This window comes from Garra rufa, chromosome 14 (genome assembly GCF_049309525.1).
Source record: "Garra rufa chromosome 14, GarRuf1.0, whole genome shotgun sequence".
Lineage (NCBI taxonomy): Eukaryota > Metazoa > Chordata > Actinopteri > Cypriniformes > Cyprinidae > Garra > Garra rufa.
Genome location: NC_133374.1, coordinates 6,803,994 through 6,826,505, shown reverse-complemented (window position 1 = coordinate 6,826,505; position 22,512 = coordinate 6,803,994). Strand labels below are relative to the sequence as shown.

General features: G+C 34.6%; 1 pseudogene; it reads left to right on the top strand.

Moving 5' to 3' along the window:
• Window positions 1–346: 346 nt before the first annotated feature.
• LOC141285278 (NLR family CARD domain-containing protein 3-like) lies at window positions 347–22,199 on the top strand (annotated as a pseudogene).
• The last annotated feature ends 313 nt before the right edge of the window (window positions 22,200–22,512 follow it).

Here is a 22,512-nt window from a genome sequence, read left to right as displayed (position 1 = left end):
GATACAATGTCCTGTAACTTGTCCCAACCATGTAAGGAAAAACAAATAATCCCATTATCGAAAGGATGAAAATATTTCTAATAAAAATGGTAACTATCCCTCTCTTTTCAGCTCTCCTGTAAAAAGGTCTGTTTATAGTATAATCAGGGATGTTGGACAGAATGAAAAATGAAGAACACTTTGTCAGAGTGTTAGGTGACACAGATACACACACATACAGATGACCTCTGACCTCCAGCTGTGATCCACTATCAACAGGAAACTGCAAAGGTCTTGCCTCCTAAATGAGGTCTTTCATCAGACGGCAGTATTCACGTGTCTGGGACAGTTGCAGCGTTTCTCGAGGATGTTGAACTTTTGCTTTGAGTTGAGCGAGATGGTGACGTGTGGATTTTTCATGAGCTTGTCTCTCGCATTCGATTTCACCGCGTCTGCAACAGAGAACATGTAAGTTATGCTTGTTAATTATCTGAATCTTGTAAAACACATGATCACATATAGAAAATAAAAAATTAAAGCTCGAAATCTGAGGTAAGAATTGTGTGTGTGAAAGAGACAAAAAAAACGGGGTACATGTGGTCGTCTCATTTGAGACGGAGCCAAATGGTTTTTGTTAATTGGCCGTGCAATATCATACAGCTGGGACTGATTAAAACTCTATACCGTGAAGAAAGAGAGAAATTAGGAGAGGAAAGAACGAACGAACGAGAGAGATGAGGAGAAGAAAGAGCCAGAGAGGGTCCCAACATCTGCTATGCTATTGTACACAACGCGGAGTGAGTGAATTTCATTGATCATTGGCCTTAATGTTTATGTTCACGTAAGCTACAAAATCCAAAAATGATTTCCAATATAATGATAAATATTTCCAATATAAATAAAAAACATGTTCCTGTCACATTTTAATCCAAAATCAAGCCTATTTTTAAGACCATCTGTATTTTTTGAAACGTCATAAATCGTCTATATTGGTGGCACTGAATGTAAACAATGCCACTGAACCCAACGAAACATTTGAAGTACTATAGACTGCCAAAAGTTATAACAAATCAAGGAAAAGGACAAAAGACTGTCTGAGGAACAAAAGGCGTTTGTGGTTGGTCAAACTGAACTAGGATTTCCAGGGCAAGAATATTGACAACATTCGTGTTTGTTCTTATCATTTCCGGTCAGGTAGGTGAAATATTAAGCTAATATCTTAATTAATACTGCTTGTACGTATCTTTACTACCTATTAACTTTAGTTTGTCAAAATATTGCACCCTTTCCTGCATACTAAGTTCTTCTCTGTATGGTTTAGAAGCATCCACACATTTTTTTTTCTGTGGTTTAGACAGCATTAATTAGCAGAACAACGTATTCAGAAGTACATTAACCATGCGATCAATGCTGTTGTTTACATCTGAGTATCTCTAATATGGCCACGCATCTGGGTAACTGACCAAACCGTAACAAGTGCAAACTGTCTATTTGCAAAATTTCACCCCAAATTTTCCAGATGTTATACTTTTAAATTTATGTAATTATGATTTTTTTTAGTACAAATTCTATATTACAATACAATCATTTAAGAATTTAAATCTGCATACATTACAGGAAGCACAATAAAAATACTTAAATTTAAATGTTACCTTTTTACATTAATTAATGACTTTTTGCATAACAGTATGAGCATTGAGAACAATAATGTGCATCATGTGACATTAAATTAAAGGAACACTCCACTTTTTTTGGAAATAGGCTCATTCTCCAACTCCCCCCGAGTTAATAAGTTAATTTTTACCGTTTTGAAATCCATTCAGCCGTTCTCCTGTTCTGGCGATATCACTTTTAGCATTGCTTAGCATAGATCATTGAATCCTAATAGACCAATAGCATCGTGTTCAAAAATGACCAACGAGTTTCCATATTTGTTGCATTTAAAACTCGACTCTTCTGTAGTTATATCGTGTGCTAAGACCGGTGGAAATGCAAAGCTTCAATTTTCTAGGCTGATAAGATTAGGAACTACACTCCCATTCCGGCGTAATAGTCAAGGAAGTTTGCTGCAGTAATAAGGCTAAAGCAGGAACAGTAATACCACGCAGCACATGTGCAAATGCATAACTAGCTGGGAACTCATTTCTGATAATACTCCGCCTGCTTCGGCCATATTACGGCAGCAAACTTCCTTGACTATTACGCCGGAATGGAAGTGTAGTTCCTAAACTTATCAGCCTAGAAACTGGAAGCTTTGCATTTCCACCGGTCTTAGTACACGATAGAACTACAGAAGAGTCAAGTTTTAAATACAACAAATATGGAAACTCGTTGGTCATTTTTGAACACGATGCTATTGGTCTCATAGGATTCAATGATCTATGCTAAGCTATGCTAAAAGTGATATCGCCAGAACAGGAGAACAGCTGAATGGATTTCAAAACGGTAAAAAAGAACTTATTAACTCGGGGGGAGTTGGAGAATGAGCCTATTTCCAAAAAAAGTGGAGTGTTCCTTTAAATAAAGATTTTAAATCCACACATCTAACAGGAAGCCTCATAATTACAGTGTAATATTTGACATTTAAATTAACTTTTTTGCATTAGAGTAATGAGCATTGGGAAGAATAATGTGCTTAAATGTCATTAAAATCAGTTTTACATTTCACTCTGCATATGTTACAGGAAGTACAATCAAACCAAAAATTATTCAGACACCAGATATAATTTTTGATATTGTTTTACTAGTGGGTGCAGGCCACTATAGTTCATTTATGTAAATGAGGATAGCAAAATAAAGTAAACTGTGACATATTTTACCCAAAAGTTCGTCATATAGTGGACTAGCAGTAAAATTGATAAAAAAATAAAAAAATAAATAAATATTGGGACAAAAAATTATTCAGACACTTTGACCTGACCATGTTTTGCTTAAGTGTTTTTCCGTTAATTGCTAATGCAACCTTTTTACACCACAGACTGAACAAAATGAAGCATTGCTTGGTAATTGATCAACAAAGTATTGATTTTTTTTTATATATTTTCAAACAGTTGTCTGAATTTTTGGTGGATTGTAATCCATTACATACTTTTCTATCAAAGTTGTCTGACTTTATTAAGATGAATTTGTTCTGACACAGTTTAACTCTTAGTTCTTGTCATATTTTATTACCATTTTCTAAACTATAGCGAATAAACTGTGATAATGTGAAAAATGTTGAAGTGTCTAAATAGATTTTGGTTTGACTGTACCATAAATAGTACCAGTAACGGTTTAAAATTTAAATTTGACCTTTTTTTTTGCATTAAAATAATGAAAATGATGTTTTTGCATTACAGCAATGAGCATTGGGGGGAACAATGTCCTTCTGTCATCAAAATCAGTTACATTTTTACATTTCACTCTGCATACAATATATTACAGGAAGTATAGTCAAATCAAAAATTATTCAGTCACCAGATTTAATTTTTGATATTGGTACCATAAATAGTACCAGTACACTGTATATAAAAAAAAAAAAAAAAAAAAAAAAAAATCAACTTAAAATTATTTTAATTTTTTAATAAATAATTTTCTTTAAAAAAAGTTTAGTCAACTTGAAATGTTAAGTGACAACTTAAAATTGTAAGTTGAATCAACTCAAATATCTAAGACAGCCAGGTAACAAACAGCTGTTAAGTTGAACAAATACATTTTTTTGTTTAGTTTACTCAAATATCTAAATTGTCACAAAGTACAACTTAACATTTCAAATTGATTAAACTTTTTTGAGTTGACTGAATTTAAAATTTTAAGGCAGCAGGGTAACACATTATTTTACGTTGACTCAACAAATAGTTTTGTTTTTTTAAAGTGTAAGAGTTTAAAATTGAAATGTTACTTTTTTGCATTAAAATACTGAAAATTAAGTTTTTTTGCATTACAACAATGAGCATTGGGAGGAATGTGCATAACTGTCATTATTTATGTTTTTTTAGGAATTTAAATCCGCACATATTACAGGAAATGCCACTATTATATGCAATGAGCATTAGAAGGAATGTCATTAAAATCATATCAAATTATTAAAAACTCATGGACCTAGAAATATATTTCATTTAATTTCAGAAAATATTATGCTTTATCTTAATTTTGGGGTTAAATATGTTCTAGACATGCAAACAGTTTTTCTCAGATTCGCCCACTGAATCCACACAGTTTGCAGCATTTTATTGGTGCTTGTATTTAAGTTCTGATCAAATACTTTGACACCGATCAAAGCATTTTGAGCAGCCTTACCAAAAAAGGCAACAAGCTAGGATTCTGAACAGCTGGTTTGTATAATAGTCCATAATCGTGCTGTATTTAGTACTAAACACATCATCCCTGTCTCCTGCTACGGTGCCCTAAAGCAGTCAATACAGCTCACAGAGATCTGCTGTGGTCCCCAGCACTCTCGCGTCCAGTAACCTGACTGCTCTTACACGAAATGTCAAATCTTTACGGTGCTGATCGCAGCTCTTTTCTCTCCACGGCAAAAGAATACCAAGGGAAATTCCCAGGATCTATTTCCCCGTCTCCCCATCTCGGCCTGCTTCTGGAATGTGATGGTCCTTCTTCCCTAAATCCTTCCCTCTCATGTCATTTACATACTACTCCTTAATCTCCCCAAATCCCTCTCTCACGAAAGCCAGTCGGGAATTTCTCCAGAAGAGGAGGAAAAGCTGTCTCGACTGATATTTTATTACTCTGAGGGAATTATGGAGGGATTAGAGAGGAAATTGATGAGGAACACCACTCTGAAATGTCTTTCTCTCGCTCTCACACTCTCTGGAAGCACACCAGTGCTTTGTCTTCATACAGTAGATATTGATTAGGCTGACTTGTTTTTGAAAACATTTCAGGAGGCTGAGGAATTTATAAATAGGCATTATTCATAAACAGACCCACCTGTGCTTACCTAGTCTCCCTTAGCCAGATTTTCAATAACCGGCATAGGAACCAACAAATACATTTTTTTAGTTTAGTTTACTCAAATATTTAAATTGTCACATAGTACAACTTAACATTTCAAGTTGAATAAACTTATTTGAGTTGACTGAACTTATAATTTTAAAGCAGCTGGGTAACAAATTATTTTAAGTTGATTCAACAAATTGTGTTTTTTTTTTTTTAACAGTGTAACAGTTTAAAATTTTAAATGCATTCAAATAACGAAAATGTTTTTGACAAGTGGCATAAGAACTGGCACTTAACATCTGACATCATGTTAAGTCACGGACCACAGGTAATATTTCATATGTGATGTTTTGGAGTCGGTTGATCTGAAACAGAAAGATTATGGTTTTAACTTTGAAAAAAACAATAATTTGTACTTTTTTTCAATCAATACAACATGATTTGTTATTTTATTATCCAACACAATGATATTAATATATTTAAGTGTAGCTTAAGTGTCTAAATACATTCTAAGATTTCTAACTATTCATTTACACTACCAGTCAAAAGTTTGAACAGTACGATTTTTAATGTTTTGAGCAGAATGTCTTTTCTGCTCATCAAGCTTGCATTTATTTGATCCAAAGTACAGCAAAAACAATAAAACTTTGAAATACTTTTATAACTTAAAAACTGTTTTTATTTGAATATATTTTAAAATGTAATTTATTCGTGTGATTTCAAAGCAGATTATTTAGCATCATTACGCCAGTCACATGATCCTTTACAAATCATTCTAATATTCTGATTTGCCGCCCAAAAAACATTTATTATTATTATATTGAAAACAGCTATTATATTGATAACAGTAGAGTTTCAGGTTTCTTTGATTAATAGAAAGTTCAGAAGACAGCGTTTATCTGAAATATAAATCTTTTGTAATATAAATGTCTTTACCATCACTTTTGATCAATTTAAAGCATCCTTGCTAAATAAAAGTATTAATTTCTATAATTTCCTTCCCAAAAAGCATTTGAATTATATAGTGTATAATGTTACAAAAGCCTATTTTTAGATAAATGCTGATTTCTGGATCTTTCTATTCATCAAAGAATTCTAAAACAAAAAGTACTCAATTGTTTAAATAATAATAATAATAATAATAAAGGATCTGTGACACTAAAGACTGGAGTAATAATGCTGAAAATTTAGCTTTAATCAAAGGAATAAATTACATTTTAAAATATTTTCAAATAGAATGCTATTTTAAACAGTAAAAATGTTTTACAATATTACTGCTTTTGCTGTATTTTGGATCAAATAAATGCAGGCTTGATGAGCAGAAGAGACTTTAAAAAAAAAAACATTAAAAATCTTACTGCTCAAAAACTTTTGACTGGTAGTGCATTTACTTCAAATGAAGTCATTGTTAAAAAAAAAAAAAATAAATCCAAATGGGACAAACCTTTGGCGAATCCAGTGACGAGTTGGAAGATTTCATTGAAGCACTTTAGTACCTTTAAACACAACTTTGTATCCTGACGGACCAATAAAATTGCACTTTGACTTCTGGAAAATCATATTGGAACATAAAAAAAAAAAAAAAAATTTTGTTTTAGGTATTATGCGACACAAAAGGGGAAAAAAGGACATTCATCACATGGATGCGATGTTTTCCTTTTTTCAGGTAGTTCTTACATTTAAACTGAGTTTCCTTAGAGGGTCAAAGGTCAGTCTGCTAACTCGGTCAGGGCTTCCACTCCTGTCAACAGACTTAGATATAGGAGGAGAGAGATTAGAAGAACCAGAACCAGAAATAAAGTCATATATTTTAAGATGGAAAAAGGTTGAAAGTTGAACAACATATGTGCCAAGAACTCAAAAGAGTGAGATGATCACAGCTCTCCCCACTGAGAATAAATCTAGTCCAGCACTGAACTGAAAAGAAAAGACAACACAAAGAAGTGTGTGTCACAGTGGTCTATCTGGCATTCTCCGCTCTTCTCTAATCAACACATTTTGCATGTGACCACTGAAAATCAGCAGGTCGTGCTGGCAGCAACAGAGCAGACCAGTGACTGTGTGTGTGTGTATAAAAACAAACAATACAAATCTACATTAGTCAACATTTGAAGTGGATCAAAACCTTTCATCAAAGTTGGCCTAAAACCAAAACAATACCCTTTTCTTGTCTTAGGGCAGTTTTGATTAACTTTTTTGATCTACTTCAAATGTTGACTACTATATATCTATACACATAAGTCTGAAATACACGTTTCTGATCAAGTTTGTCTTTATAAAGTGTCATCAAAATTTAGTTTACTACACCTTTAAAAGTTCATACGCATTCGCTTAATTTTAAATGCATTTCATTTAATCATATTTCATAGTGACTTTTCACCTTTCAATTAATTTCTAATAGATAAAATCAAGTCAGAGCTACACTAACAGTCAAAAGTTTTGGAACAGATATTCAAATATATTTTAAAATGTAATTTATTCCTGTGATTTAAACGCTGAATTTGTAGCATCATTACTCCAGCATGATCCTTCAGAAATCATTCTAATATTTTGAAAAAAAAAATATATTATGTTGAAAAAAGCTGAGTAGATTTTTTCCAGGTTGTTTTGATGGATAGACAGTTCAGAAGAACAGCATTTATCTGAAATAGAAATCTTTTGTAACATTATACATGCTACTTTCATCAATTGTAATCAATTTGAAGTATCCTTGCTAAATGAAAGCATTAATTTCTAAAAAGCTTCTGAATGGCATAGTGCATAATGGACCTTTTTTATTCAAAAAATTTACTCAACTGTCGAAAATATTAATAATAATAAAAAAAAATAGAAAAATATTTCACTATTTCAATCATTCTGATTTTGCTGTATTTTGGACCAAATAAATGCAGGCTTGGTGAGCAGAAGAGAATTTCTTAAAAAAAAAAACATCAAAAGTCTTACCGTTCAAAAACTTTTGACTGGTAGTGTGTCAGCTGAATTAAAATGGATAGCAAATGCTGTTTAATGCTGAGTAAAATGTCACAAGAGCTATAGAAAGAACACCGCAATGAATCATTTTTTTCCCTAGGATAAATATGCAAACAAGCATAAAAAAAAAAGAATTACTTTAGAAAGAAAATGCATGAGATATAACATTGTTCACAGAACAAAATTAATGAGGTTTATGCTAAAAATAATTTCAAATTCAAAGTGGAAACTGGGTTTATTTGTCTGATGCCACAGGCAAATAGTATTTTTTCTTGTTTCAAGCATAATCCTCATTACATCTCACTAAAATAACAAGATCTAATATCAAGATTTTTCTTCTCAATGCATCAGTTATTGGAAAACAATTCAAAATTCTGAGTTACATTTTTTTAAACCTCTGATAACATCAAACCTATAAATTCTCGCATTAGATATGCTGGCTATGAAGACACTTGCATATTGTTATTTGTGTATGGATCATTTGTTGTAATAAAAGTCACATCCTGCAGTAGTGAATATGGAGAAAATACAGTCACATCTGCTCTCCAGCACATGAATGCATAGCTAACAGGCTATTGGTGGACTTGAGTACATCAGCTCACACGTACACAATTATAGTTACTCATGTTGGCTGCGCTCACTATTTGTAATGAATGCACCTGCTGTTCATCACATTTATGGATTATGCAAATGTTTATCAAATTAACTGTTTTAAAACAGCAAATCACTCACTCAACCACCTGATCTCTCCTTGTCAAGGCACATTCCAGTACGGCTGACTGCCGACGCTCATAACAGGATTACGCTTCTGCAGGGGAGAACCGCGGGGCGCTGCAGTGACCTGTGGAGAGATGAAATTTGTTTCAGAAGGACGTCTCAAAATGTTTCTTTGTAATCTGGGATTTGATAGAGGTCCATAAATATCACTGAAAGGACAGAGATGTAAAGTTAATTTGAGTCCATTGAATTTCACTTTAAAATATACAATTCATAGCTGTACCAAACTTGATGAAAACCCCAATACATTACTGTAAATTGCTGGAATTAAAGAATAAAAATACATGTGACCCTGGACCACAAAACCAGTCACAAGTTTCCATTTTTTTTTTTAAAGATTTTTATGTATGGTTTGTTAGGATAGGACAATATTTGGCAGAGATACAACTTTGAAAATCTGGAATCGGAGAGTGCAAAAAATACATATATAAATATAAATATGCCTTTAAAGTTGTTCAAGTTCTTAGCAATGCATATTACTAATCAAAAATTAAGTTTTGAATATTTACAGTAAGAAAATTGAAAAAATTTCTAAATGGAACATGATTTTTACTTAATATCCTAATGATTTAGGCATGAAAGAAAAATCGATAATTTTGACCTATACAATGTATTGCCGGATATTGCTACAAATATACCCATTCTACTTACGCTTTTATGGTCCAGGGTCACATATTACTTATTTATTTAAATTAAAATAATAGCTGCTATAAATAAAATTGTAAAATTAAAAAATAAAATAAATAAATCTGAACAACTAGTCCATATTTGATCTTTATGGTTGAGGTATGCACAAGTGATTTATTGACCTGCGTACCGCTACCAGCAAAACATAAAAATGATCAATCACTCTTTCTGGAAATACATCTGCATATTCATGACACACCTTTACTAGAAGCTTATTTGCATTAACATGCTGGGTAGATCTGGGAGAAATATTACATCATTGAAATGATCTCATGCTTCTGTCAGAAGAATGATGAATGTGAACATCTGACAAATACAGCGCAATAAACTCACTGTACAGGTGTATGAGTCCCGACTGCTGTTTTGTAATTCAAAGCAGGATCTTAATATGTAGAAAACTGAGTGACCAAAAACAGAGTATATACACAATGCTGATTCATTGTTTGTAACATTTCTGCTTCACTATATTCAAAATGTACTATCCATTAATGATATAAACGAATGTGCGCATTTATGTCACTTCATACCTGAATAAACAGCTGTAAAACCATCAGAAGTCTTTATTCCCCTTTTTCTTCAATGCGAAGGTAAGCCTATGGGTGAGACTTCTTGTTCATTATCCTCTATAGGGAAATAACAAGAATGACAACAACAAATCAGTGTATTCATAATTAAGATAATACATTAAAATAACATGGTGAGACACACCAATTTGCAATATCAAGCAGCAAAACGAGCAGTTTTGTACAGCTAAAAATAACTGTACGTGGATAAGACCAGAAGGCAGACTAATAAAATTTACAAATGGCAGTGCCTACACTTAAAAACAACAGTGTTTCACGATGCCATACAAGAACCTTTTTTTGTCTAAATGGTTCCATGAAGAATCTTTAACATCTAAAAGAACCTTTCTGTTTCACAAAAGGTTCTTTGTGGCAAAAGAAGATCCTTCAGATTATCAAAAGTTGAGATGTTTTTTTTAAGAACCTTTGACTAAATGGTTCTTTGTGGAACCAAAAATGGTTCTATGGTTCTTCTATGGCATCACTGTGAAGAACTTTTAAAGCATCTTTATTTTTATTAGTGTACTCTTACGAGGAAAAAAAAGGTGGATAGCAGGGGGCCAGGAACTTTTTTTGGTGGATACAGATAATAGTAATAAAGCTTTAAAATTTGAATAGGCTCTAAGCAACTGAACATTGCGCTTTTGTAAACTAATTAAATCAAACAGGATGCACTTTCTGCCGTCTCGGTCTCTGTGAACTGAACATGCAACTTCAAAACTCCATGTATACTTGCCTTACAGACATGAAAAAATGTCTACAATGTCTATATAGAGCGAAATATCTACTTTCAAAAGAACCAAATCAAATACAAAACATTTTCTCAGATTTTGTAATCCATATGAAGCATGCATTCAGGCGCACATACTTCTGCGGAGATGAGTCAGTGTCGCCGACTTCACCTCTTAACCCAAAAATAAATAAAGGCACTAGTTTATTAATAAATTATTATTAAGTTAATACAGCCTCCTTACTGTTTTTTCCTCTTACGTTCATAATCATTACTTCTGCATTGTGCTGTGGCAAGCTTTGTGTGTTCACTTGAGCATTTGTAGGCAATTAAAGGCTCATTATTATGATTTTAATGGTTTATTAATAAATGTGTGATTAGTCAAGTAATTGCTTAAAATTAATGACTACTAGTCAATCAGTGAAATCTTTATTAGTTGAGGGCAGCCCCGATTTATGAGACTGAAGGCGTGAATAGTTCACCCAAAAGTGAAAATTTGATGTTTATCTGCTTACCCCCAGGGTATCCAAGATTTAGATGACTTTGTCACAAACTAAGATTTTTAACGAAAACCGGTGCAGTCTGTCAGCCAAATAATGGAAGTGGATGGGCACCAGACCATTAAAATGCACAGACAAATCCAAATTACACCCTGCGGCTCGTGACGATACATTGATGTCCTAAGACACGAAACGATCGGTTTTGCGAGAAAATGAACAGTATTTATATAATTTTTTACCTTTGATACACAGCCACTTCCATCTGTCCTGAGCACAACCTTTTCATTTGGCTTGTTACACGTGTACGTGCTCTAGCATAGTATACGCAAACGCCGTAAGGGAAAATCGGTGAAAAGTCCCGGATGAGTTTGCGCAAGCAAACCTAATCTTTTAGCTTTAAATGGGTTTGAACAATCAGGATAAGCGCAAGTAATTACCGTTTTGAATAGCCGCTATACCCACAATCTCTGTGCACTGTGTAAACAATGACGTATACATGCGACAGATCGCTTCCGGCGTTTGCGTATTCTACGCCAGAGCCTTTACACATGTGACGTGACTGATGCCAAACTCGTGCTCATGACAGATGGACGTGGCTGTGTATCAAAGGAAAAAAAAAATGATATAAGTACTGTTCAGTTTCTCGTAAAAAATGATTGTTTCGTGTCTTAAGACATCAATGTATCGTCACGAGTCGCACGGTGTAATTTGGATTTGTCTGTGCATGTTTTTGTTTACTTTTAAAGGTCTGGTGCCCATCCACTTCCATTGTTTGACTGACAGACTGCACCGGTTTTTGTTAAAAATCTTCGTTTGTGTTCTGCTGAGGAAACAAAGTCACCTACATCTTGGATGCCCTGGGGGTAAGCAAATAAACATCAAATTTTCATTTTTGGGTGAACTATCCCTTTAAGAACATGTTTTATTGTGGTGTCAACGAGACCAGCTGTTTGTATTTGACTGTTTGGACTACACTCTTAAAAATAAAGGTACTTTATAAGGTTCTTCACAACGATGCCATAGAAGAACCCTTTTAAGTTACACAGAGGTTCTTTTAAAAAAACAAACAAACATCTTTTTCTTAACTTTTTATAATATAAAAAACCTTCTTACAACACAAAGAACCTTTTGTAATGCAGAAAGGTTCTTCAGATGTTAAAGGTTCTTTATGAAACCATTTAAAGCATCTTTATTCTTAAGAGTGTACATAGGCTCCTGACTGTTGTTTTTTTATAGGGTATGAGTCTTTCTGAGGTAAAATTAAACAAACGATTCAAACCCAAGTGCTATTGAGGGTGAAGGAGTGAATTTCAGACAGGAACACTTAATTTAAATATACACTCAGCTGTCCAATAGCTACTATAAGGAAAACAAATACCTTATTTACAGATGTAAAGCTTTCAACATCAGTCTTAAGGTGAACCAGAGAAGTTTGTGCACCACAAACAACATGCAAGCGTGAAATAGCATTAGTTAATATATATTTTTTGTATATTCTTTTAAGATTAAAAACTAAACTACACATCCATTAGGAAATGTCCATGTTTTTGTGCCATCAAGTAAGCCATTATGAATATGCATTTAAACACAGTAACAAAACATTAGTTTTCAAAATAAAAGAATGCTGCTAAAACATTTTATTTAAAAAAAAAAACACAAAATAAACATACTCTACGTTTCCACTGCAGTGTATTACGTCTTAATTTATCATCACAAAATTTGTGTATTGTACATTTAGTCAGACACTGCCAAATCACTGTTAAATCCTATGTGAAAGTATGTGAACTACTCATAAACCAGCCAGGAAGGTACTTTGCAGTGAACTAGTCAAACCAGCTTCTGAAGACAGTTTTACTTTGTTTTTCTTCCTCATTCCTGTTTTTTAGCCTGTTTGATTACGACACTCACAGAATTCAGAATGAATCTGTTCAGCAGTTAGGAAAAGACAAACACCATGAATGCTGAAAAGGACACGGATTGTCACAACATTTGTGATGAAGAGGAAAGATGAGTGAAATGTATTTGTACAGAACTGTACAGACTCAGTTTATAAGTTAGATTACATTTGTGATTTTGTACCTTATTACAAAAACTACCGACTCTTAATTTACTCTGAGTGAACGTGATGCTGAATTGCTTTGAACTATGAAGATGGATTGTGTTGTCTGAAAGCATTTGGCATGAAAGACCACATTCACCTGTCCTCAGTGCTTTATCCATGAAGAGTGACAAATCAATGAAAATGCCAATTCAGTTAAAAGCTGAAGACTCTGTGTTTAACCAAAGGTAAATCTGGTTAACTTAAGTTTGCATGTGGCTGGTTGGTTTTCATAATGAAAGGAGGAATGAAACAGCATATATTTACTAGAACATTATCTTCCTCTCAAAAGTTAAAAATTATGTTGCATTTTCAGTTCTGAGAAGAGATCGGATTCACCTGTTCCTAGTGTTTTGTCCACGAAAAGTGACAAATCAATGAAAATCCCTATTGAGTTAAAAGATGGAGATTCTCTATTTGATCGAAGGTAAATATAAGTATTGTGTAGGTTTTATGTGGTGTGGCGTAGCTTTGATGTTTTTTCCACTATTGTGAGGCAGCTAAAACAAAAAATGTATTGTAAATTATTTTTGTCCTGTGAAGTATTGTCCTTTATTAATCTTGATGACATCAAGTTTTACTTGCAATAACATAATCATCTTTTTTTTTTTTTTTTGATCAGAGAACAAAGGTTTCATCATAGGTAAATACAGAAACTTTGGTTTTCTTGCTATTGTGAAGTAGCAAAAACTAAAAATGCAGTTTTTTTTAACAATACTAAAAATTGCCTGCAAATTATTTGGCATTTTATTTTTGAGATATTATTTTTCTTACATTTTTATAACATCAATTTAAATTATGAACTAAGGTGAGATGGACTTTGTTTTTCAGTTCTGAGGAAAGACCATATTCACCTGATGCCAGTGTTTGGTCTCTAAAAAGTGACAAGTCAATGAAAATGCCAATTCAGTTAAAAGATGGAGAATCTCTATTTGACCAAGGGTATTATCTATTTACTTTTATGTCTGCATGTGGCATAGCTGTGAGAACATTTTTCCTCAATTCCTTACACACTAAAACTGATTCTTCAATTCTTCATGTCAGACATATTTCAAAACTACAAATATTCTTCACCTGTCTCCCCCCTGCAGAACTCCAAACAGAGCTGTCTATATTAAGCCCAGGTTTAACCACATTCTCACTCAGGAAAAAAAATAACACTGAATATAAACATAACATGAACTCAAATAAACACATTGTTCACTATGCAGCAAGCTATTTTTGTGAAAATGAGGCCAGAGTTTGGTTTCGATAGACGAAAATGAGTTTTTGAATTAAGCATTTGGTTTTGACTTACTTTTAATTATTTACAAATTGGTGTACTTTAAATTTAAGGAAGATGAAAACTGCAACAAATCTGAAAGTTTGATGTTGTTGGTTTTTTTCAGTTCCCATGAGAAAACACATTCACCTGATGCCAGAACAACACAAAACCCAATTAATTTCAAAGACGTAAAATATCTACCACACCAGAGGTATGGTTTCATAGCACAACAATTCCTGTTAAGTGAATTTAAGAAATTTAAGTTAGAAAAGTGCACTTATTGTGCTTTCTAAATCTGAGAGGGATCTGGTGACTCACCATGTCAAATACAGTGAAAAAAGGATGAAAAACAGATGATCTGCTGTTAACTCTCATCAAATACAGGGTTTCAGCAATGGACAGCAGAGTATCTAAAAACAAGTTAATCCAAATTATTTAAAGGAACAGTTTAAAATTTAGGTTATTGTTCATTTCATATCATGTCTATGACATTCATCACTCTTTCCCTTTGTAACTTTGTAAAGTTTTAAGTTTACACCTGACTATGTACAGACACATGTATTTTCTAACACTGAGAAACTATTTTGGTTTTATTATTTGCTTATGAAAATATATCTTTACTATCTTTTCTAGACATAAGCCACAAACACATGATCCAGAGATCCAACAAAGATTAAAATCTTACATTAAAAAGAAATATCAGTATGTTTATGAAGGATTGAGAAAACAGGGAAACTTAACACCCTTGAACCAGATCTACAATGATCTTTACATCATAGAGGGAGAAACTGAAGGGATCAGTAATAAACACGAGTTTACTAGGATAGAAAAAAACATTTGCTGCAGCAGGAGCAACAATACCAATCAAATGCAATGACATCTTTAGAGCTTTACCTGGACAAGACAAACCCATCAGAACTGTGCTGACAAAGGGAGCCGCTGGCATTGGAAAAACAGTCTCTGTGCAGAAGTTCATTCTGGACTGGGCTGAAGGCAAAGAGAATCAGGACGTCCAGCTCATATTTCCACTTCCTTTCAGAGAGCTCAATCTGATAAAGGACAAAAAGTTCAGTTTGGTCAGCCTTCTTCAAACCTTCTTTATGACTAGTTTACATCTGATTCAAAACTCCTGTTGTTCTCATCTTTGATGGTCTGGAGTGCCGCTTCTCATTGAACTTTCACAGCAATGAGCCTTTACAGGATACGACTAAAGAGACATCAGTGGATGTGCTGCTGACGAACCTCATTGTGGGGAATCTGCTTCCTTCTGCTCTCATCTGGATCACCTCCAGACCAGCAGCAGCTGATCTCGTCCCCTCTGAGTGCGTCCATCGAGTGACAGAGGTACGAGGCTTCAATGATCCACAAAATGAGGAATACTTCAAAAAGAGAATCAATGATCAGAGTCTGGCCGATAGAGTCATCTCACACCTGAAGTCATCAAGGAGCCTCTACATCATGTGCCACATCCCAGTGTTCTGCTGGATCTCAGCCACTGTTCTAGAGAAGATGTTGAGTCAAGCAGAGAGTGGAGAGATTCCCAAGACTCTCACTCAAATGTACACACACTTCCTGATGGCACAGATTAACATCAAAGACATAAAGTACAACGAGGAGGAGGACACGGACAAAGAGATTATTAGGGAAAATTAGGGAAACTGGCATGTGAGCAACTGGAAAAAGGCAACCTGATCTTCTATGAGGAAGACCTAAGAGAGTGTGGCATTAATGTGACAGAAGCATCAGTGTACTCAGGATTGTGCACTCAGATCTTCAGAGAGGAGTTTGGCTTGTATCAGAGGAAAGTCTTCTGCTTTGTTCATCTAAGCGTTCAGGAACATCTAGCAGCTCTTTATGTTCACCTCTCCTTCCACAAAAGCGGAACAAACGTCCTTGAAACACATGAATCTGAAACACCAGTGACAATGTTCAGCTTACACAAACATGCTATTAAAAAAGCCTTAGACAGTAACAATGGACATCTCGATCTTTTCCTTCGCTTTCTCATGGGATTTTCACTGGAGTCAAATCACAGCCTACTACATAGGCTTTTAGTGAAAAATACAGACAGATCCCTGGAAAGAGAGAAAACTATTGAATATATCAAGAAGGAAACCATACACCGGACTTGTCCAAATGATTGCCTCCTTCTGTTTCACTGTTTAAATGAACTTAATGATCATTCTCTTATTGATCAAATCAAAAGCTACATGACCTGTGGAAAACTAAACAGACAACACATGTCCCTAGCACTCTGGCCAGCCCTGATATATTTTTTAATGACATCAGATGAGAAGTTTGAAGAATTCGAACTTCAGAAATACAGCAGATCAGAAGACATCTTACAATGGCTTCATCCTGTGATCAAGTTGTCCACAAAGGCCAAGTAAGCACTTTTTGGAATTATATTAAATATATGCATGAACAAATTACAAATATACATATTCCTACTCAGCCTACTGCAATTTTCAGGTTGAATGACTGTAAAGTAACAGATGCAGGCTGTATAATACTGTGTGTACAGTGCTTACATCAATATCCAATGTAAGAGAGCTTGACCTGAGCCACAACAACCTCCAGGACTCAGGAGTAGAAATACTTTGTGTCGGAGCTAATAGATCAGGCAACACAGCATCAATGTAAGCTTTAATTTAAATTAAATAATAGAACACTAACTTAAAAATTATACTGTTTACAAACTTCAATGCATTGTTTCTCACTTCAGAATGAAAGAATATGTTAGAAAGCAGAAAGATAAAGCTGCATCCACAGGCTGTCATTTACATACTGTGCCTAACCATGAGAAAACACCCGAGGTGTTTAATTTGAAGCACGGAACTGCTGGACTACAGGACACTGAGTGCAGCCTGGAATCTCTGAAGAAAGTTCTGCTCTCTACACTCCAGACAGGACTCAAGACTGTGACTAAACGACATGCAATCACTTCAAATCATCAATTTAACATCTAGTCGAGAAAACAATGTGCATCCGTTATAGTAAGAACATGTTTTTAATTACTGGTCTTTTAAAATCATTCAAACTTGAGAATCATTACCTGTATTTAAAAATAAAAATTCAAAACCTTATTTTTGTTAAATGTTGAAGAACGTTAACATTTTTACTCTTTAAATTTTAGTTAGGTCTAGCTATAATGTTGAATCAAATAAACAGTTTACTTTTCCTTCCTATTTTTTTTTTTTTTTTTATGTAAAGTAATTTATTCCTGTGGTCAAAGTTAAATTTTCAACATCATTACTCCAGTCTTCAGGGTCACATGATCTTTCAGAAATCATTCCAATATTTTGATTTGCTGTTCAAGAAACATTTATTATTACTACTACTACTACTATTATCAATATTTAAAACAGCGGAGTATTTTTTTTAGGATTCTTAGATAAAAATAGAAAGATTCAAAGATCAGCATTTATCTGAAATAAAAATCAAATATCATGTGACTGGAGTAATGATGCTAAATATTCAGCTTTGAAATCACAGGAATAAATTACATTTCAAAATATTCAAACAGAAACGAGTTATTTTAAATAGTTAATATATTTCAAAATTTGACTGTTTTTGCTATACTCAAATAAATGCATGTTTGGTGAGCGGAAGAAACTATTCTTATTAAACAAAAATCTTACTGTTAAAGCACTTTTGAATGGTAGTGTACAGTGCACAGCATAAATGAGTACACCCCCTCTGAATAAATATAAAAGATGTAATATAATTTATGGAAAAATGGCAAAATGGAAATGTATTAAACATATACTTAATAAAAACAAAAAAATATGCCAATATTTTCCGTAAAATAAGTAAATTAGCCAATTTTGTTTAAATGAACGATTGCAGAAATGAGTACACCCTACATTTAATTCAGCAAATGTATATTCTAGTGCTTAGTATGTCCTCCAGATTTTAAGTATACTGCACTGACCCTTCTTGGCACTGAGTGTAAAATTTCATTACAATTTTTCACATCTGTCCTGTTTAACTCCTGGAGGACGACCACCTTAAATGCCCTGGTCTTTAATGGGGAGTGTTGCTCAGCTCGTCTCTACAGAATCCCCCACAGCCCCTCAAGAGTGATAAGATTGGGTGAAATACATGTCCACTGAAGGATTTTCACCTTGGGAGAATCAATATCTTCATTGTTATGCTGAAAAAATACCCAGTAATGCAGGAAATGAGGGGAGGGTAGCATCTTCAGTTGTAGTTTTTTGTATTACATCACACAGTGGTGTGTGAATTGATGACAGCATTGATAAAGCACAACTCCCTCACACCTTCAGCACTCATACATCCCTATAAAAGAGCTTTACTTCGACTGAATGTCACTGTGGGAACCAGGCACTTCTCACTGTACTCCTACTCTAGCAACACCAGAACATTTTGGATGCTTTTGGATCCGAAATGATTGACTTGGTCTCGAGGCCAGAACATGGATTTCCAGAAGTCTATTTTTTTGTTAACATGGGCCTTGGAAGAGGTTAAATGAGTTTATTGTGCTTGGGCTACAGTAGGTAATGCCAGTGGTGACAACAACCATCTGTAGGATGCGTCATACTCTGAGAGATAAATTGTCTCTCTTTTCATAGCTTTTGCTGGCTCGGGGACACTTGCATGGTATTTCCCCAGCTCTTTTTCTAGCAAAAAAATCACTTATCACTAAACAGAAAACTTAATGTGATGACCTGATTATTTCAGGAGCCTTGTCACAAGTCCAATGTTTTTTGGAATTTCGATGCTACTTCTGATATATTTTCACTAGGGGTGGGCATAGGAATTAATCTAGATTAATCTAGATTAAAATGGCTAATTTGAATTCTGCTGAAGGCATTTTCAGAATATGTGTGCTACCCAAATAATGACTAAAAGTAAGTCTTCGAGAACGGGCCAGGTGGCGCATTAGACCAGGCGCTCATCTCCTGTTTCCAAAATGCATCACAAACTGCTTGACAATTGCATTTACAACATAATTACCTATACAAACTTGTGTAACCAAGTACTTCTGCGCAAAAGGCTGCACGACGTGCGCGTTGCCGTTAAATACACAGACGCGCACGGACATGGATAGCCTATCTGCGTGCATAGTCTTCCATTAAACTGCGTTGCTTTTAGAAGCGTCAATTCAGTTGTTGCATATAGTTTAATGTCTTTATTTCGGGATTATCAAAGTAAATTATAACTCACGTGCCCCAGTAAAAAGGGTCTAGCAACGCACGCACCTGCCCTGAAGCGGCTTCATAGCTGCATCCATGTTTGCACGTCTCATTTGATGTGGTAATTTCACAGAAGTTGAAGACTCTTTCTCGCCCCCTACAGTGCAATTCGACTAGGTATACGTCATCCGTGCTAAAATATCAAGGTGAATATCATATCTTGCGCAGTTTAGACCCAGCTCCCAACCCAACTTTGAGAATAGATTAACGGCGATATTTTTTTTATCGCCCAATAAGAGTCTCACGTTAATGCCGATAACGGCCCACCACTAATTTTCACACTTAAAACAATAATTTGGTATTCCTCATGTACCATTGTCCTCTTTTATTCTAAAAAATAAGTCACCTGGCAGTTCTCTCCCAAGTGACAGCATTAAGTCCGAGTATGATTTAGTAGGATATAAAACAATTTTAACTGTCAGGAAATTACTTGTCTTTAAATGTTTTGGTTCAATATACTTACCTATTGATAAAATAAAGCCTTAAACCTACACTTTAAAAAAAAAAAAGTTTTATTTAGTAACTTTCAGAAGGGTGTACTCATTTTTGCAACATAACATTTTATCACTTCGATAAGAAAATCTTTTTTTGATGAATATTTTTGACATTCTTCTTTGGTAATTGATCAAACAGGTTTGTTGGAACATTATATCTCCAAAGAACCCTAACATGTTTTCTAAGTAAAGAGTAATTGCTGAATTTGTTAAGTTTTAGAGGGGGTACTCATTTATGCTGTGCACTGTATGTACAGTACACATCTAGTTACGGAACAAAATGAAGCATCACTGTGCAGACTGATCAGTGTTTGACATCAAAGCACTACGAGAGTGATTCGAAAATATGCAAAGGCTGCATTTTAGACAATATTGTTTTTGCTCAGTTTTGCCAATGCAAATATTACCTATTAAAGTCACAGCAAAACTGTTGTGCATAATGTGCGATTAATTTGATTAATTATGTAGGTCTTGCAAGTAAATTGTATGTGTAACATTTTGAGAAGTGAAATGTGCACCTCTTGTCTCTGTAGTCTGAAGAACTGTGGAGTAACAGAAAAAGGCTGTGATTTCCTGAGCTCAGCTTTGAGTTTAAACCCTTCTCATCTGAGAGTGCTGGACCTGAGCTGCAACAACATAGGAGACTCTGGAGTGACACGTCTTTGTGTTGCTCTGGAGAAAGTTCAGTGGGCATTGGAAACACTGAAGTGAGTTATAATTTTATCATCCAAATGGCATTATCTGGAATACAGTCAATATAAAAACATGCAATTACGTTAAAAATAAATAAATAACATTTTAAATTGTGTTACTCTCAGGTTGGAAAAATGTGGAATCACAGAGAAAAGTTACGCCGCTCTGGCTTCAGCTCTCAGCTCAATGACCTGCAGTCTGACCGATCTGGATCTGAGCATTAATCATCTACAAGACTCAGGCGTGAAGAAGTTATGTGTCGGACTGCAGAATCCTCAATGTAAACTAGAGAAGCTGAGGTAAAGTCTGGAAAACTGTTATATTATTACAAAATACTCTTATATTACTTAAGAAAACTTGCATAACTGGATGCTACACAATACATTAAGACATTAAAGGATAACTATTGCCAAAATGCAATCTGGGCTGTTTGTTTTTACTGTAAACGAGACAAACTTATATCTAAATGCATAATTACGACAAACGAGCCGTTTTTGAGATTGACCGTGATTTCGTTTCGTGGTCAATGGCCAGTGAATGGGAATACTAGGAGCATTACTTTGAGCGCATCAAAATCGATATGTTTACAACACTAAGAAGGCTCGAACCACCATGAAACTTTGCTCGAAGTATCACCTGGGTCTCTACACATGAACTCCAGCATTGAGAACATTTTTTGTGTACACAGAGTTTACTAAAAAGAAAGATTTTGAACAACTCACTTTCACTGTTTGAGTTTCCGCTCGCGGCCGTCTTGCCAGTCAAGAGGTGTCGATCTCCGAATGCGAGGATGGATAGCTCCTAAAGCATATTTCCATATAAATGCACGGCTAATTCGTTGTTTTGTCGCAAGTGAAAAACAATATTAACCTTCTAGTTGTAAAAAGAGCCTCATATAAGCCTAATATTTTGTCCTATGGAGTCCATTCATTCGCATTCGGAGATCGACACTTCTTGACTGGCAAGATGGCTGCGAGCGGAAACCCAAACAGTGAAAGTGAGTTGTTCAAAAACTTTCTTTTTAGTAAACTCTGTGTACACAAACAATGTTCTCAATGCTCGAGTTCATGTTATCCTTTAAACTAAGTAGTAATAGTAAACATGTGCTCACAAATTCACTCTTCTCACTTCAGGATGTCCAACTGTAGTGTAACACATGAAGGTGTGATGGCACTGACCGAAGCTCTGAAATCAAATCCATCCCACCTGAAAAAACTTGACCTTCTTGAGAATGATCTGGAAGAGTCAGATTTGAAGGCACTCTCCATGATACTAGACACATCATAGAAAGAAACAAAAACAAGACAAAATTTACAACTGCATATGTGAATATCAAGATTACTTAGTAAAAACTGGATATTCTGTATATATTAAATCAGTTCCCTGAAGCAAGCCTAACCAACCAACTCTTTCACAGCCTTGAACAGCTTGCAGGATTAAAACAAAATAACCATTATTGATAATTCCAACTCAGGAAAGAGATTGACAAATTTGGGGCCAGCAAACCAAGGTTAATGATCGAAAGACACCTTATCATGAACATCAAGAGCAAATCCTTGAGGAAAATGATACAAAACTTTCTTGGGTTTCCCCCCACTCA